Source organism: Simochromis diagramma, unplaced genomic scaffold (genome assembly GCF_900408965.1).
Source record: "Simochromis diagramma unplaced genomic scaffold, fSimDia1.1 OVJJ01000606.1, whole genome shotgun sequence".
Taxonomy (NCBI): domain Eukaryota; kingdom Metazoa; phylum Chordata; class Actinopteri; order Cichliformes; family Cichlidae; genus Simochromis; species Simochromis diagramma.
The window spans coordinates 126,372-144,387 of NW_024387233.1; the positions used below are offsets into that span (position 1 = coordinate 126,372).

Here is an 18,016-nt window from a genome sequence, read left to right on the forward strand (position 1 = left end):
CCGCGCTGGAATGGTAGCGCTGTGCAGGGCGGCTGCTGTGTTCGCTTCGGATTACTCCTCACCCCCCACCCAATCCTGTGGCTTGTCATGTCTTTCACAAAGTTGTGCTGTGGACATTTATGTGCTTTTTGTACAGAGGAGTTTTTTGTTTCCTGTTCTCATGCTGTCCTACCATGGAAGCACAGCATGAGTAGAGGTCTCTGTTTTTCCTCTTGTACTTTCCCATTGTAGTGTACATTTAAGTGTTTTTCTGTAACGCTACCGATCTCCAACTTGTATCCCCGTGTAATGTCTGTGTTGTGTGTGTAAGGTCGGGGGGGGTCCCATTTCACTCCAAGGCAACCTGCATGTGGTGAATAAAGCTTTGATTGATTGATTAAATCTAACCTCTCTTCTTCCTCTCCTGTCCTGTGTGTCTTATCTTTCTCCATCTCTTAGTGAAGTTAGCTCTCTTTCTTTTCTCTCCCTGTGATGTACAGCAGCTGGACCTTTAGCCAGCAACACACTCTGAGACAAACTGCACACAAACAGTTTGTGTGTTTGCTGATGTTTGTTGATAGAAACGCTGCATTTGAAATTACCTGTTTGTTCAGGTGCTGTGCAAAAAAGAAAGAAGAACAACGTCTCACTTTAACTCCTGACTATGACTCACAGTTTTGCCTCTTTCATCTCTTTTTATGTTTCACACCCTGGTGATTAGTACACGATCAGGATTGTCTTTCATGTGTTACTTTTCAGGCTCAAATCAGTTTGATGCCCTTAGTGATGAAATAACTCCCCTCAAATTCCTCAAACCAAAAGTAAAAAGTCTGTTTTGAAAATGTAATGAGTAGAAAGTCCTTTTTTTTTTAATGTGGGGAGTAAAAGTAAGGAAAATAAGGAAAAATGATTTTAGAGTGTTTGAACAGTCATGAATTATTTTTAACACCAGGTTGGATGTAATGTGTTAGAACTACCAGCAGGTGGGGATAAGAGACCTTTAAGGTGTTTGGTGCCACACTCCACCTTCAGGTTTAAAACTAGTGTTAATGGAGGGAGTTTGAAGGTTGAGTTTGTTCCACGACTGCATTTCACTCACTGCCTCTGTTTGTATCTCTGTCACAGCAGGACCAACATAGAGCGAGAAGTCAGCGCTCTCAGGAGGCCGACAAACCTCACAGAAGAAAGAGAGAGAAAACATACACCTGTGACGAGTGTGGGAAGGATTTTACTGGGAAGGGTTCACTAAAACATCATCAGGTCATCCACACTGGAGAAAAACCGTACAGCTGTGACTTGTGTGGAAAGACTTTTTCCTGGAAGGATGCTCTGAAACAGCACCAACTCATCCACAGTGGAGTTAAAGCGTACAGCTGTGATCAGTGTGGCAGAGCTTTTACTCACAGTAGCAGCTTACAGAGGCATCTAGTTACCCACTCTGGAATTAAGGCATACAGCTGTGACATCTGTGGGAAAACCTTCAGTTGGATAGGGTACCGAAATATACACCTACGCATTCACACCGGACATGATGTGTACTGCTGTGAAAAGTGTGGCAAACGGTTTACAACCAACACGCAGTTCCAACAACACATGTTTACCCACTCTGAGGAGAGACCTTATAAATGTGACCTGTGTGAGAAGACTTTTAAATCTCCACATTGCCTGAGACTACACCAAAAGATCCACACCAGAAAGAGACTCTACAAGTGCAGTTACTGTGAGGTATGTATTTATATTTTTATCTTGTCATTTTAGCCTGACTGTTTGGAACAACTCTGCTCATTAAACTGTCTTAGCTAGGGTTGGGTTTTGATAATCGATTTACCGATTAAAATCGATTCTGGCATGGATAACGTGACATCAATTCATTAAAATCCTGAATCGATTTTTTATTATAATTTTATTTTTTCCCGAAACGCCCGAATCTCTGGTAAAACCTCACATAATTTCGACAACCACCAAACAGTAAATGAGAGCAGGAACACGGATTCTGCACAAAGACGTAAACACAAAGCGCCGACCCGCAGATCAGAATCAGTGAGATGTCGCCTTTCTCACCTGACGGCACGGACACGGTCGGGGCTGAAAGTTTGCAGCTCACTGATTGTGATGTTTCGGCAATTCTACTGCATGAAAAAGCAGCTCTGAGTGATTATTCAGATTTTCATTTCAGTTATGATTTTTGTTTGTTTTTTATTTGCTCTTTATTTCAGGCGACGTTCAGGATAAAAATGTTGAAGGACTGACTTACACTGTCTTTGTGTCTTTGTTTAGAAGCAGAGCGACACAGATGGATCCAGTTCTCAACCCTGTCATCACTGTGGTGGTGGGAAAGACTTTCATTGTGACCTTTGTCACAAAGCTTTCAGTCGGCAAGAAACCCTGAAAATACATCAACGTAAACACACTGGAGACAAACTGAAATACTGCAAAGAATGTGGGAGAAGCTTCAGCACATCAAATGGATTAAAACGACATGAACTCATTCACAGTGGGACAAAAAAGCACATCTGTGATCAGTGTGGGTCATCTTTCATTACTGCAGGTGGGCTTAAAACACACAAACGAGTCCACACAGGAGAGAAACCATACAAGTGCAGACACTGTGACCAAAGCTTCTCACAACCAGCTAATCGTAACTATCATGAACGTACACACATGGAAGGAAACTACAGCTGTGACCAGTGTGACAAGAGCTTCAGGAATCTCAGTTCATACTCCAGACACAAACGATCCCACGTTACTAATAAACTGTTTCACTGTTACCAATGTGCCCAAACATTCACTAAATTATCTGCTCTGTGCAAACATCAGTGTCATCACTCGGGGCTGGAATCACTCCCATCACAGTAAATCTGAAGAGACAGAAAGATCCTCTTCTGCTTTCAGGGTCAGACTCAAAACTCTTGAGATCAGGCTCCACAGAGTTCAGAGTGAATCTCCTGTAAAGATCTGATGAGGCAACTATGAATGAAAATGGTTCCCTAGTCTCATTTTAAGCTTTCTAAACTGTTCTGCTTCAGTGTTCATGTCGAGTGGTTCGCTTTGTTCCAGCAGTTGGATGAAGAATTTTGAGCTGTGATTTCATTTCCTGTATTTCAGAGTAAAGACTGAAGTGACAAATGGAAACATGTTTACAGTCACAGTCAGATGAATGGTTTTCAGTGGCACAGATGGAGGTTTATCAGAGGAGGAGACTTGGCTGCTCTCCATTCACACTGAACAGGGTTCCTGCAGCTTATTAAAAATCTGACCTGAAAGTTATGAAGTTTCCTTGTAACACTGAGTTACAGTAGGGGGGCTGCTCCGTAATCCAGTTCAATAACACATCTCCTGACATTAAACATAAGTTTATTTAATAATGTGGATCTCTTTTTGTCCAGATTTTTATTCAGAGGCAGCAACTGTGGTAAGAATTGACCCGGATCTTTACAGATCTTACAGTTTAGTATCAAGTTCATTTTCTTGTTGATGCACAGCCAGAATTTAGATATTTTTAGACAATTCCATAAAAGATGCATGTAAGTTCCATCTGCTGTTTTATATTTGAGAAAAAAAGGTTGAAAGATCTTTAAAATCTTTTATTTTTCCTTAAACTTGCTGTAGGTATTAAAACTTATGATTTTGTGTTTAAGATGTCGAAACAATTAATTTTGTGAATTCATTTTTTAAAGTTGTGGTTTCATTTGCTCAGAGTTCAACAATGTTTTCCTGATACAAGGTGGGATGGATCCATGCTTTTATGCTGTTTAAGACAAATTCTGAAAGCTGAACGTTGCAGAGATTGAGACCCATTAGACCAGGCAGCATTTTTCAATCTTCTATTGTCCTGAGCTGTGGCCTCAGTTTCACTGGAAGTAGAACCCAAGTACGGTGTTCAGCTGTGGACTGGTCCATGGACCCGCCTGTCCTCCAGGAACACAGGTACACATCCTGGACAGGGAGGAACGCCTGTTTGAGACCAGAGTCAAGGAGACCATTTACATGACAAGGGAAAGACTCTGAATCAAGGAGGGGGCTTAAAGGTGCATTTATTTCCTTTGCAACGTCCATTTAAATTTCCATTTAAACACAGACAACAAGTAACTAGGCTAAGCACAGTAGGAAATGGTTTGCCCCTTCTCATCAGCAACACCTGGACAGAATTACCCTTGACCTTAAATAACCCCGTACCTACCTCTGTCATAACCAGCAAGGTGTTCAAATAGCGCACAACTTCAGTTTTTTTATTATATGATGACTTCTGCATTATTAAGTGATAAGAACAAGTAGTCTGATGTCCTGTAATCATGATGATGCTAAAATTGGAGATACAATAGAAGATACAATAAATAAAATAATTTTTTGTACAAAGTATCAGTATCGGTTCAGTATCATCGATACCAGCCTGAATTTTACTTGGTATCGAATCAGAAATGAAATCAGTGGTATCCCACATTACTAGTCATGATACATCTTTACAATATGCATAAGAGGGCAAACCATGTTTCATTTATAGGCAAGGCAAGTTTATTTATATAGCACAATTCCACAACAAGGTCATTCAAAGTGCTTTACAGAGACATTCAAAAACAAAAACAAATAAAAAGCACGATTTAAAATTGATTAAAAAACAGTCGATAAAATCAGTAGTTAAAATGTAAGTTTTGAAATTTAAGCTTAAAAGTGTGGATTTGGTGTTTTATTCAAATGCAGCTGAGAACAGGTGAGTCTTCAACCTGGATTTAAATAAACTGAGTGTTTCAGCTGATCTGAGGCTTTCTGGGAGTTTGTTCCAGATATAAGGAGCATAAAAACTGAATGCAGCTTCTCCGTGTCTGGTTCTGACTCTGGGAACTGATTTAAAAAAAATGGATCCAGATGACCGAAGGGATCTGGAAGGTTCATACTGGGTCACTGATGTATTTTGGTCCTAAACCATTCAGAGCTTTATAGACCAGCATCAGGACTTTAAAGTCTATCCTCTGACGGACAGGCAGCCAGTGTAAAGACCTCAGAGCTGGACTGATGTGGTCCACTTTTTTGGTCTTAGTGAGGACTCGAGCAGCAGAGTTCTGAATGAGCTGTAGTTGTCTGACTGATTTTTTCGGTAGACCTGTAAAGATGCTGTTACAGTAATCAAGCCTACTAAAGATGAATGCATGGACTAGTTTTTCCAGGTCCTGTTGAGACATCAGATCTTTTATCCTTGAAATATTCTTGAGGTGATAGTAAGCTGATTTTGTTATTGTCTTAATGTGTTTTTCTAAGTTTAGGTCTGCATCCATCACTACACCCAAATTTCTCGCCTGGTTGGTGGTTTTTAGGTGTATAGATTGAAGTTCTCTGGTGACCTGTAATCGTTTTTCTTTGGCGCCAAAGACTATTACTTCAGTTTTGTTTCTGTTTAGCTGGAGAAAATTGTGGCACAACCAGTCATTAATTTCCTCAATGCATTTACCAAGAGCCTGTACAGGGCCTCGGTCTCCTGGTGACATTGTGATATATATTTGTGTGTCATCTGCATAGCTATGATAGTTTATTTTGTTGTGCTTTATAATCTGTGCCAGTGGGAGCATGTAAATGTTAAACAGAAGGGGTCCCAAGATGGAACCTTGGGGAACTCCACATGTGATACTTGTCTGCTCAGATGTGAAGTTACCTATTGATACAAAGTATTTCCTGTTTTCTAAGTATGTTTTGAACCAGTTTAGTACAGTTCCTGAAAGACCTGCCCAGTTCTCCAGTCGTTTGAGTAATATGTTGTGGTCAACTGTATCAAATGCTGCACTGAGATCCAGTAAAACTAAGACTGACATTTTTCCACTGTCTGTATTCAGACATATGTCATTGAACACTTTGGTCAGAGCGGTTTCAGCGCTGTGGTTCTGTCTAAAACCTGACTGGAAGGCATCATAGCAGTTATTCTGTTTTAAGAAGTAATTGAGCTGTTGAGAAACTGCTTTTCAATGATCTTACTTAAAAATGGGAGATTTGAGATCGGCCTGTAGTTGTTCATTTGTGTCTTGTCAAGATTGTCCTTTTTAGGTTTAATTACAGCAGCTTTTAGTGGTTCTGGAAACACATCTGACATTAAAGAAAAGTTGACGATCTGTAACAGGTCTGACTCCAAAGTCTTTGAGACCTTTTTGAAAAAACCTGTTGGCAGGACATCTAAACAGCAAGAGGAGGAGTTCAGTTGACCTAAGATGTCCTCCAGGTCTTTGCTGTTAATCGGGTGAAACTGTTTCATGGTGTTTAAACAGTTTTTCGGTGGACACAGTACATATCCTGGATCTGCTGTTGATGTACCAATTGCTTGTCTAATCTTTTGGATTTTTTCTGTGAAGAATTTGGCAAAGTCATTGCAGGCCATGGTCGAATGAAGTTTAGCTGCCACTGACACAGGAGGGTTTGTTAGCCTGTCAACTGTAGAAAAAAACATCATTCTAAATCATTCTATACATCATTCTACCAGTAATCTAGTTCATCAGTTTGTAGCTTCACAAAACAAAACGAAAATGGATTTTTGCAACAGGTTTTTCAATGAATTTTGTTAATTTTGTTTCCAGATAAGAGAGGCCAGAGCTTTCTTATCCTCTGTGTTTAATCTGGACCTTGGGACAGCTAAGAGCATCTGATCCACAGACTTCAGTGATCTTACAGGAGCGAACCAATTTAAAAGATCAGAAAGGTTTGAGGGTCCTAACCCATGTAACGCCTTAAAAACACATAATAAAATGTTAAAATTAATTCAAAACCTAACTCGCAGCCAGTGTAAGGTTGCCAGTACGGGAGATATGTAGTCTTGGTTGCATAAAATAAGATAACCTTTATTAATCCTACGTGTGGGAAATTTTTGTTACAGCAATGGACAGTGCAAAGTTGCATAGAAAATTTTGAGAAAAAACACTGGAATAATATATCCATGAGATACTGTACACAATAGAATAGAATGAAATAAAATACTACATACAATCGAATAAAATAGACTACAAATGCTATATAGAATTGAGTATAATACAACGATGCCAGAAAGAGTATTGCACATGTGTGGATGTGTGTGCTTGGTCAGTTGAAGTCTTTGTTGTGGAGTCTGACAGCAGTGGGGAGGAAAGACCTGCGAAATCTCTCCGTCCCACATCGTAGGTGCCGCAGCCACTGAAGGAGCTGCTCAGAGCTGTCAGAGTCTCCTGCATGGGGTGGGAGATGTTGTCCAACAGGGATGACAGCTTAGCCACCATTCTCCTGTCACTCACCACCTCTAGGTCCAGAGGGCATCCTAGAACAGAACTGAAAGTAGAGATAGTGTCTGTCTCCCAAATCCAACCTGGAAGCTGGTTCCACAGAAGAGGGACCTGAAAACTGAAGGCTCTCCCTCCCATTCTACTTTTAAATACTCTAGGAACAACAAGTAAGCCTGCAGTGCGAGAGCAAAGTGCCCTAATAAGGTGATATGGTACTACAAGGTCATTAAGATAAGATGGGGCCTGATTATTTAAGACCTTGTATGTGAGGAGCAGAATTTTGAATTCATGCCAGTACATGACATCCCCTCATCTCATCTATCACTCTCCACTTGGTGTCCATCTGAGAACAAGGCACAACTTGCTATTGCAATAAACTATTATGTAATTATCCACACCTAACAACTCCTGCACTTAATCTATAATAAAAATTATGACAGCAGCAAAACATTCCAGTTGTGCTTATTATTATTTTTATACTGGAATACCTCTCCAACAACTGGTCCATGTGTTAATGTTACCTGTGCTCTTTGTAATCCAGCTGCTGAGGAATCCACTGCCTTTAGTAGCCTCACACAGCTCTGTTTCCTTCCCATGTCCTTACCAGCCATGTCTGGACATGTTATATCATGAATAATAATTTTAAAAATCTATATACATAAAACACACACAGTGACATTTTAGACCTTCTTCAGAATACTGGATATACTGTGGGCATCATGGTGCTGATCCAGAATCCTTCCCTTATTATTTATTACTAGAGCTACAATAATAAGGCAATGAGGGGGAGAAAGTAATAAATATGAAATATTGTATTCATGATGTATTCGTTTCACTATTCACTCTGTGAAGGCAGAAAGTTTATTACATGTTTAAACTGTAGAGATACAATAATTTTACTGCTGTAAAATCAGCATTTTGTCTTATTTAAAATATAAATCTAATATGATCTGCTTCTTAATGTATGTTCTTTAAAATACAGCATGTGTTTTTTAAATATTAATTATATATAATATTAATTATAATCATCCATAATTATGTGGACATGAATATTAGATAGTTTTTAGTGAAATACAAGCCCTCGCGGAAAGGCAGGAGAAGCCCTGTAACTTACTTTAAAACTAAATATGTTCCATAAAACGGTGACAGAGCTACAGACCCATGACAGCCTTACACAGGTAGCCAGCAGCTACGACCAGCACTACTTGTACAGTTAATAAAAGGACAGGTAATGTGTGTCGCGCTGTTGCACACACAGCACGCTCAATTGTTTCAATTCGTCAGTTGCCACAAGACAGCTTACCAACGTGTACGTAATAAGCTAATACTGTGTGCTGTAGACTACAGTGTGCACTGTACACCTACTTACTCGTTTTGTCGCATCAGTCTGTGGCTACGTCCACACGTATACGGGTATTTTTGAAAACGGAGATTTTCCGTTTTCGTTTTAAAAAATAATCCCGTCCACACGTAAAGGCAGAAATGAAGGAAAACGCTGCTATGAACATGCCAAAGCAACAGTGCAACAATATTCCTAACCGTGCAGAAATGTTGGCCAATCAGAAGTCTAGAAGCCTCAGTGGGAAAAAGTAAACAAAGCTGGGGCATAGAAGCAGAACTGAGTCGTATGTGTGGAGGGACAGTAACTGTGTGTGTGTATGTAAGCATTTAAACACTGCAGAGAGTAGAATTAACAGTAATAGTATTGTAGAAATTCATTTCACCGAAACAATAACGTGGCGCACAGTGTGACGTCAAAAAAGGCGCAAATCTTTGACGCTGCGTTTTCTCCGTTTTTCTCGTCCACACGTAAATGCAAAAACGGAGTTTTCAAAAATATCCACCCTGGCCGGAGTTTTTAAAAATCTCCGTTTTCAGTGACCAAAAACGCCGTTTTCGTGTGGACGAAAGGTGCAAACACATAGAAAAATCTGCGTTTTCAAAAATACCCATTGGTTAATGGCGATCATGTGACTGATGCAAGTCATTTCCTTTTATTTAGCAAAAACTAGGATTGATAGTTAAATATTATTTTTGAGGGGCACAGACAGGACTCCACAAGTACACAAACATAAAAAAAATGCCTCAATAAACGGGCACTTTGGGCTCCCATCAGGAAAGGGACGGGTGCTCAAGCCCCTTCCGCCCCACACCCAACCAATCCTTGAAATCTGTGGAAAAGTAGGACACGTTCGTCACCACATTTGGAGGACTCTTCGACTTTGAAAAGCCTTCATCGCATCACTGTGACATAATTGCCTACAAATACGGCATTTGAAGTATCAATCCCCTGAATTTGGACACAGTCTTCCTCTCCTGGTGCATGCTCACTTTTTTTTCGTGGTTTGCAAATAAGGAGGTGGGGCATTGCCGCCACTAACTAGTGTGGACCAGAATTCACTCTTGCCTGTGTGTGCGCGTACCCGTGTGTATGTGTGTGCACGTGAGTGAGTGTGCATGTGGGTGCGTAACAGTTAAAGCACTGTGTGTGTGTGTCTCTGTGACTTCCTGCCGGTCAAAAGTAATCTCCTCACCAAGCTACATCAGATTACTTTAGACAACACACAAAACAGAGTTAACATATTACAAACACTGAGACCCCCACTCTGCATCCACTGGGCCAGTGGCCTCTTGTTGTCTTACATTTACAGATAAGCATGTGGAGAGTCTCCTGCAAACCTACTTCTAACTTATAACAATTATGAGTTTTTATTAAAGGTACAAGCATCAGCATCAGCAACCCCACACTGTAGCTTCCTGCCTCCATTTATGACAGCAGACCCCCAGTGTCCATAAATTCCTTTCTCTCTAAACAATTACACACTCTCAGGCTACAGCTAAGCCAAACTAAAACACAGACAAATCCTTCCTTATTCCTATAATCTAAACAAGTTTAACACATCATATTATAATAATTTTTTTTCTTGTACTCACTCTTAACAAATAATAAAAAATAGATGTTAAAAAAAAAAAACAACCAGACAGAAAGATGATAAATTCCCCTCTCGCCCGTGCAGGTGGTTTATCATTCAAGCTCAGGTCCTCTAACAGAGGCCTGGGGGCTTGAGGGTCCTGTGCATCCTAGCTGTTCCTAGGACTGCGCTCTGATCTCCAATGTTGTTCCTGGGATCAGCTGGAGCCAAATATTCTGATGTCACAGTAGATTTCACATTACACGAAAAGAAGAACAAGAATAGGGAATTTAATTTAAACTTACATACAGTACAGACTTACATTGATCAGTATTATAATTATGTACAAATATATACAGATGCATCAAAGAATTTTCAAAGAAATTTGTGGTCCCTGAAAAGGATCAATGGTGGACCGTCAGTACACACTGGAGAAATGCTTCCAGTACTGTCAGCTGTTCAGTGGGTAGAAGACATGTGACCGTTACAATCAGGCATTTGTTCGGACTGAAGCTCTTCATTGGCCAGTTTACAGTGTAGCCACTCAGAAAGTAGAGCAGATGTACTAACAGAGGTTCAGCAAACATTTTACAAAATACACATGATGGGACTTATAGTTGGCTTTTTATGGATTCCAGCTCACTATGGAGTCAGAGGAAATGAAACGACAGAGTTGTGAAGAAAGCCACAAAACATGGGTTAACTGAACTGGCTTTTAACTTCTGTCAGACAGAGATAACGAGTATAATAAGGCAAGAAATAAAGGAAACATGACAAAAACAGTGGGAGGGAAAAAGAAATTTAAGGAGGGTAGGAGAAATGAGAAGCACAGGAAGGAGTAGGAGAGAGGAGGTGGTCATATCTGGAATAAGATTTGGACATACTGGTTTGATCACTGCTATTGGTGACTGTCAAACCTTTGAGTCGCCGAGAAGCTGAATAGGGGGATAATGTTGACGCGCCCGCTGTTCAAAACTTAAGTTTACTGCAAAAGGGTTCAAGAAGTGAAAGTTGTCAGGCCTTATTCCAGTTTTTAAAACAGAGTATACATTGAGGGAGGATTCTGGTGTCGACGTTTCACTCCACACCAGTTGGTGGCGGTAATGCTCCATTTTGGTGTTTGACAACCGCCAATAAACAATACAAAGAAGAAGAAGTCTGTTCCGGGATCACATGCGGGACACAGTTTACGCAGACGGAGCTACCGTTTCATCCTAAGCGAGTAAAATCCTGAATTTGGATGATAAAACAAACTAAATCAACGTTTGGATCGATATCTGCATCGATCTGCCCACCCTTGTCTCCTGGATCGTAGCTGAGATCAGCGTGAACCACGTGGGTCTCTGCTCCCTGATCTGTTTCCTGTGTTTGGAAAGAGTTGCAGCTTCATCGCGGAGTTTCTCTCGGTTTGTGGGCTCATCTAAAGGTAAGCACCGAGCTAACTTTACTGTGAGTTCAGTTCATGTTGAGTTTAGCTCCTGAATGAGGTCTTCTGCTGCTCTCCTCGGTGTCTGTTCACAGTTTATTGTGAACACGTTGAGAGAAGAGTGAGAGAGTGTTTGGAGAAAAACACCAACTAATCATTAGCTCAGCATGCTGGGAGATGTTGGAGCAGAAAAGTCTTTTCATTGTCCCTGCAGCTGTTTTTCTGCCTGCACCAAACCTCTACAGCCTCGTTTCTATTTGAAGTGATAACAGGAAATGGATGAGAGCGATCTGCTGCAGTATCAGGGTCGCAATAAACTTTATTGTCCAGCTGCTGTGGATGAACACATGAGAGGAAGTGAACTCCTACAAAGTCTCATTTTAATGAGTGTGGCTGCTGTAAAGTGATGCACAGGAAGATGTTAACAAAAACTAATGAAACAGAGATGAAAGTAAACAGTGTTCATATTTGAAAGCACAGAGAATAAAAATATATTGTGGTGGTTAATGTGCAGCTCTTGGTGATTTGGGAGAATCATGTTTTTAATCATGTTGTGGATTGAATGTTGGGTTTTATTTCATTTTATCTATACATATTTTGTCCACTTGTGATCCTTCTGATTGATTTTTTTTTTTGGTTGACTTGAACCATGTGAAGGTTTAAAGCTGCACTTCCCCCAAAAAGTATAATCAAGAAAAATGTAATAATGTCTTCCTGTGTCAAACACAGCTGCAGTCAAAGCAGGAAGGAAAGCACTGAAACCACTGATCAAAGCTCATTGATCAATGGCCATGATTACCGTTCACAGAGAGTGAGTCGCTGCAATCACAGCATTTGATCAATGAGCTTTAATCATTGGTTGTCGGGGAATGGTGGAGGTGGTGGGACTGGGGGGCTGAAGGAGTTGAAAGTGTGGGGTGGGGGAGTAACAGGTCTGTCCCTGTTTGTGGAAACCACAGGAGGAGCTGTTCAGGCTGTTGCTGGGTGTGAATTGTTGATGGAGTCTTTAAACTTGTAGTTGCTGTTTTCCAGACTGAAGCAGAGTTGTTAGCTGAAAACTGGTTTTAGAGGTTCATTCAGGACACCTTCTCAGGCTCTTACAGCCTTACCTGTATCATAACAAAGTGTATAAACCCCAATCCACCTTTAACATGGTCCTTCTCCCAAACCTTCAAATAGGACTTTCTGGCCCTGTCATAGTAAAGGGCTGCTTAGAATATTAGAGCCAATGTCACAAAGTTCCTCCTGAAGTATAAGTGAGTGAGAGAGTTTCCTCACTTTGCAGCACAACACGTCTCACAAGATTTCTACAAGCAATCAGAGTGAAATTTGTACTTTGTGCTGTCAGATGAACATATGAGACACTTTGACTCTTCAGTGCAGTGTGGAGCCTAACAAAGATCTGTTTTGTGTCCCAGCTGATCAGCAGGAGGAGAAGAGTCTGACGGAGCAGCAGAGGAACATTTTCAGCCATCTGGACTCAGCTGAGTCACTACAGAGGAAACAATGAGCTCAACACAGAAGGTGAGGAAAATATCACAGTTTCACCAAATAATCAGTCACGTCTAAGACTCTCATCCTCCCAACCTGTTATATGACTGTGTTGTATATTATGTTGTTTTTTAGAGACCACAGCACATGTTAAAATCAGGAAGGTTTATTCATAAAAAATATTTATTAATCAAACAGACAAAACATTTTTTCATCACCCCAAAGAATACACGTTCAAAGCACCACAACAGCAGCCTGATATTAAACAGAAGCTGTCAGCTGAGCTCTGTAGAGTGGGAAATTATAATGAAACTCTATATTATAATTTGTAGATTCAAGCTGCTCTTCATATTTTTGGCCAGCAGATGTCACCAAAGAGGACTGTGTTGAAAAGCTTTGAGTAATGAACCTTTTTCAATACAAGCTTCAGTGTTTCAGAAAGCTTCATTTGGCCATCACTGATATAAATAATATTATAGAAATGATCAGAGGAGGCAAAAGTACATTTACTCTATACTTAAGTAGAAGTACAGATATTAGTGTTATAAATACTTCAGTAAAAGTATTCATTCAACTTCTTTACTTAAGTAACAGTGAAAAAGTACAGGCTCTGCAATGTAATCAGAGTAAAAAAGTAAAAGTAGCTCCTTGAAGAACTTTTTAACCACATGTTTTTATCCAAAGCTAACTGAACCTTGTGCTTTATTAATGTAATAATAAATTAAGATTAGTAGATGAAATAAGAACTATTTATTTCTAATAAAGGAACTCAGTTTGAATCAATTAAGTAGAAAATGAAGGAAAATAAAACATGTGTGTATTTTCTGTTGCCTACATTGTAGAGGGTGACTTTGCCTCTAAACAGGAACATGAGCAGGGAAGAGGTTAAAGTGGGATTGAGCAGGTGGGAACCCTAAAATCAGCTGTAGTGGCTCAGCGTGGGGAAAAGAATCACAGCTCACAATAATTTCTGTTGAGAGCTCCAGTAGATTTTCTTAAAGTACAGGCTGTGATCAGCTGACCTGCTGCTCTCTGTGGATGTACACAACTGAATTCAACCAGATGTCAGCAGATGTTTCATGAGCTGTCCTGGCTGATTTCCATCCTCTACACTGACAGTACACTGTCTTTATATTAGACACTATACTGTTGGTATGAAGGTGGAACTCAGTGAATGAATGTCAGCATCATGAGCTTCAGTTTAAATTAATCTCTGCTACACTTGATGTAATCTAACTGTGACATGAGCACCACAGTCACTGTGCACCAGTCACACACTGTTCTTTACTTTAAATCCATCACAGTTCAGCAAACGAACCTGTTTATCCTGCACTAACCTGCAGAGGATCTTCATGCAGTCTTTAAATAACACAGTTAATCTGCCTCAGATTGTTTTGCAGCAGCTTTCATAATCTGAAAAAACATAATGTCACATGTACAGACCCAATATCTGATTTCAACACATGAGGACTTACATGTAAGCTTTAATCTGCAGTTGATCAAATCCCACTGAGCAGTCCTTCCCTTTAAATCTAACCTCTCTTCTTCCTCTCCTGTCCTGTGTGTCTTATCTTTCTCCATCTCTGAGTGAAGTTAGCTCTCTTTCTTTTCTCTCCCTGTGATGTACAGCAGCTGGACCTTTAGCCAGCAACACACTGTGAGACAAACTGCACACAAACAGTTTGTGTGTTTGCTGATGTTTGTTGATAGAAACGCTGCATTTGAAATTACCTGTTTGTTCAGGTGCTGTGCAAAAAAGAAAGAAGAACAACGTCTCACTTTAACTCCTGTCTATGACTCACAGTTTTGCCTCTTTCATCTCTTTTTATGTTTCATACCCTGGTAATTAGTACACGATCAGGATTGTCTTTCATGTGTTACTTTTCAGGCTCAAATCAGTTTGATACCAAAAGTGAAAAGTCATTTTTGATAATATAATGAGTAGAAAGTCTTTTTTTATGTGGGGAGTCAAACTAAGGAAAATAAGGAAAAAATATTTTAGAGTGTTTAAACAGTCATTAATTATTTTTAACACCATGTTGGATGTAATGTGTCAAAACTACCAGCAGGTGGGGATAAGAGACCTTTAAGGTGTTTGGTGCCACACTCCACCTTCAGGTTTAAAACTAGTGTTAATGGAGGGAGTTTGAAGGTTGAGTTTGTTCCACGACTGCATTTCACTCACTGCCTCTGTTTGTATCTCTGTCACTGCAGGACCAACATGGAGCAAGAAGTCAGCGCTCTCAGGAGGCCGACAAACCTCACAGAAGAAAGAGAGAGAAAACATACACCTGTGACGAGTGTGGGAAGGAGTTTACTCTGAAGGATAAACTGAAGCAGCATCAGGTCATCCACACTGGAGTCAAAGCGTTCAGCTGTGATTTGTGTGGAAAGAGTTTTCCCAGGAAGGATTCCCTAAAAAGACACAAAGTCATCCACAGTGGAGTTAAAGCGTACAGCTGTGATCAGTGTGGCAGAGCTTTTACTCACAGAGACAGCTTACAGAATCATCTAGTTACCCACTCTGGAATTAAGGCATACAGCTGTGACATCTGTGGCAAAACTTTCAGCCTGAAACAGAGCCGAAATACACACCTACGCATTCACACCGGACATGATGTGTACTGCTGTGAACAGTGTGGCAAACAGTTTATAACAAACCAAAAGTTACAATACCACATGTTTACCCACACTGAGGAGAGACCTCATAAATGTGACCTGTGTGAGAAGACTTTTAAATCTCCACATGACCTGAGACGACACCAACAGATCCACACCAGAAAGAGACTCTACAAGCGCAGTTACTGTGAGGTATGTATTTATGTTTTTATCTTGTCATTTTAGCCTGACTGTTTGGAACAACTCTGCAGATTAAACTGTGTTAGCATGTTAGCAATTCTACTGCATGGAAAAGGCTGCATCTGAGGCGGCACAGTTAATCTGCCTCAGATTGTTTTGCAGCAAGTTTCATAATCTGAAAAAAAGACATAAAATCATATGTACAGACTAGAGATGGACCAGTCCGATATTATGTATCGGTATCTGTCTTATACTGACGTAAATTACTGGATCGGATATCGGAGAGAAATAAAAAATGTAATCTGATCCATTAAATATCAAAAAAGCACCTCACAAAACTTGCGACATGGCGTAACTCGGCTCATAACCATAGCACGTGGCAACTGTATGCATCATGTTATAGAGCGGCTGTGGCGTGCAGGACCTGTCTGCAGTCTGTTTGAGCATTTGGAGCCTCGCTACCAATCCGGCATTTCATCTCTGAGGAAGTTATCCCAGAGAGAAGTAAAGCAAGTGTGTAAGTTCATCTCTGAATGTTTGTAAAGCATTCCAGCGTTAAGCTTAACAACCGATATATGGAGCGACTGCCTCTTCTCCCTCTCTCTCCCTCTCCTGCTGCTACTTCAATCATGAAACTGATTAATGATCAGCTGATCGGCTTTTCTGTCGCTCTTCTAGAGCAGGGCGATATTGCCAAAAATATTTATCACGATATATATTTGAAAATTTGCGATAACGATATAACTGACGATATAATTGATGCGAGACAAAATACAACTCCACAACATTACTAGCACAAAAAGACAACCTTCCATTTATTTTCACTTAAACAAGAAGCTGGTTTTTATGTACATTAAAGCTTTATAAAAATGTAACCGTGCAAATGCAAATTCCTTGCTGAAAGTTTAACCAAAAGGCATTTCCAGTAGAAATGTGCTGACATATCCTGAGCATAACCATGTATAATATCCACTGAAGTTAAAAAGAGGTGCTTTGCAACATTAAACTGCAGTGTGCAGTACGCATTTTTCGGACCATAAGGTGCACGGGATTATAAGGCACATTAAGCGAAACAAAGCAGTCAGATAAATCAAACTTTATTAAATTCATTCTTCTTGCTTCCTCCACTTCTGTACCATTGATTCATTAATGTTGAATTCTCTGGCAGCTGCTGTACTCCCATGTTGTTGCAGTATATTAATGACTAACCTCGTATTGTGGATGGATTATCTCAGTTGTTCTCCTGACTTTAGTTTGGTCCGTTTACAGCATCCTGCCATGCGATTGCATTTGTCTCTAACCATGAGGAACCTTCACGTTAACTTTTATAAGTGGAAAAGTGTTAGTGTTCGTCCTCCAGCTTCACTGTTTATGTTATGCTAACATAGCTGTGTCGCTAGCTATCACGTAGCACATCATTATATACCAGCTAGCCCAACTTCAGTAACCCTACAAACGTCACTGCTGTTTAGTTTCCTGTCTTCATTTATGTTGGAAGTGATAGCAGAGCTGTACGTTTGAATTTTTTCAGAAATCTCTCAGTCAGAACATGCTATATCATGCTTAGGTAACTAGCGAAACTAGCGAGCTAACTTCCGCTAGCTTCCTGCTAACTTCTAACTCCGTTAAATGTAATAAATTTTGTTTTCATGGATGCCTGGAAGTTAAACTTCATAGTTACACCTGGTAAAGCAGCAATGGTGATCGTTTTATTAAAGATGAAAGAATTTAGACAGTTTTTAACTCTCAGTGATGCTGCAGTGTTCGTTTGACTTGAAGCAGACGGAGTTTAGGACCAGTGTTGCCAACTCCTCAGTAAGGAAAATCGCTATTGGTTGTCCTAAAAGTCGCTAGAAGTCGCTAAATGACGTCATCGCCTAATTTGTATAATTGGTCATGCTAATCTAATTGTAACCTATGTTGTTGGAGAGAGAAATAACATCGTGGAAGAGACATAAAGTGAGTAAAAAACGTCCTAAATGCATTTAGAGTTTATTTAGAACTACAAATTAAATTTCTTTTAGCAATTATTGTTTTTGTTTTTTTATGTCACAATTCCAACCCTACTCCTTTACCCGGGCTTGGACCGGCAAAAGTGACCCGAAATAGGCACTCTGGTGGAGTTACTGTGTGTGTGTGTGTGTGTGTGTGTGTGTGTTTATAAATAGTTTTAAACCTTG

General features: G+C 40.1%; 2 long non-coding RNA genes across 2 annotated transcripts; both read left to right on the forward strand.

Moving 5' to 3' along the window:
• Positions 1 to 1,108: 1,108 nt before the first annotated feature.
• LOC120746916 lies at positions 1,109 to 3,348 on the forward strand. Its single transcript, XR_005698977.1, has 2 exons — positions 1,109 to 1,704; positions 2,257 to 3,348. It is a non-coding gene; the product is annotated as an uncharacterized LOC120746916 (long non-coding RNA).
• Positions 3,349 to 12,301: 8,953 nt separating this feature from the next.
• Positions 12,302 to 12,714, forward strand: LOC120746917. Its single transcript, XR_005698978.1, has 2 exons — positions 12,302 to 12,346; positions 12,479 to 12,714. It is a non-coding gene; the product is annotated as an uncharacterized LOC120746917 (long non-coding RNA).
• The last annotated feature ends 5,302 nt before the right edge of the window (positions 12,715 to 18,016 follow it).